Genomic DNA, 1469 nt, shown 5'->3' on the forward strand with positions numbered 1-1469 from the left:
GTAGAGTGGTTTTGTGTGCTAGGTGTCCTATAGTGCCCAGTGGCTCAGCTGATTTCTCAACAGAAGCTTTGCAGGCCAGAAGGGAGTGGCAAGAAATATTCAAAGTGATGAACGCCAAGAACCTACAACCAAGATTACTTTATCCAGCAAAGCTATCATTCAGAATCGAAGGTCAGATAAAGAGCTTCACAGATAAGAAAAAGCTAAAGGAGTTCATCACCACCAAACCAGTATTATATGAAATGCTGAACGGTATCCTTTAAGAGGAGGAAGAAGAAAAAGGCGAAGATAAAAATTATGAACAGCAAATACGTATCTATCAACAAGTGAATCTAAAAATCAAGTGAATAAAAAATCTGATGAACAGAGTAAACTAGTGAATATAATAGAACCAGGGGCATAGAAAGGGAGTGGACTGACAATTCTTGGAGGGGGGGGAAGGGGTGTGAGGGATGCAGGAAGAGACTGGACAAAAATCGTACACCTATGGATGAGGACAGTGGGAGGGGTAAGGGCAGAGGGTGGGGTGGGAACTGGGTGGGTGAGAGCTATGGGGGTTTGGAAAAAAGGAACAACTGTAATCATCTGAACAATAAAGATTTAATTTTGAAAAAAATATATCCTCGGGTGACGATTAACAAAAAAAAGGTTGCAGGTTCGATTCCCAGTCAAGGGCACATAACCTAGGTTGCAGGTTTGATCCCCGGTCGAGCCAAACATCAATGTTTTTCTCTCGCCAGCCCTTCCTTTCGCTCTAAAATCAATAAAAGCATGTCCTCGGGTGAGTTTTAAAAGAAAAAAAAAGAATAAAGCAATGCACAAATAAGTGGAACAACAAAGTTGATGCTTCTCCCTCTCTAAAATCAATTTTAAAAAAATCAAATTTTAAAAATCAATGTTTTGATAAGCTTCTAAAGTCACAATCTAATAGAATGTTTTAGAATACAAACAACCATTAGGAAGGGGAGTCCCTGTACAATGGAACCGCATTTTATGGGTAAGAATAATTTCGGGGGGGGCGGGGGGAGGGGCCGCTGAGGATTCCAATGGCACCTCCTGGGAGACCAACGCGTTCCAGTCCGTACCCAGCCTGCTCCCTCTCGTCCTTGCATCCTTTCCTGGAGAATATATCTAAGGGATGAGTGCCCAGAGCCTGGCTCCTCCCCGAGACCGTTACTCCGTCACAGGAGATGGGATGCTCCCCGCTGTCCCCTCAGCACCGGGCACACCGGACCGGCAACAAATGCGGGTCGGTTGCTGGGGTCAGAATTCCAGGGAACAATCCCGCTGGAACCAGCAGCGGAAACAGGCTGGACCCCGCGGCTAAGGAGCGGAGACCCGAGGAGCGGGACATTCTCTTCGGGCCCACGCCGGCCAGGCCCGGCCAGGCCTTGGAGGCGAGCCCAACCCGGCCCGAGAGGCCCGACCGGACCCACCCGGGAGAGCACGTGGCCGGCCGGCCGCCGGCA

This window comes from Myotis davidii, unplaced genomic scaffold, assembly GCF_000327345.1.
Source record: "Myotis davidii unplaced genomic scaffold, ASM32734v1 scaffold77, whole genome shotgun sequence".
Taxonomy (NCBI): domain Eukaryota; kingdom Metazoa; phylum Chordata; class Mammalia; order Chiroptera; family Vespertilionidae; genus Myotis; species Myotis davidii.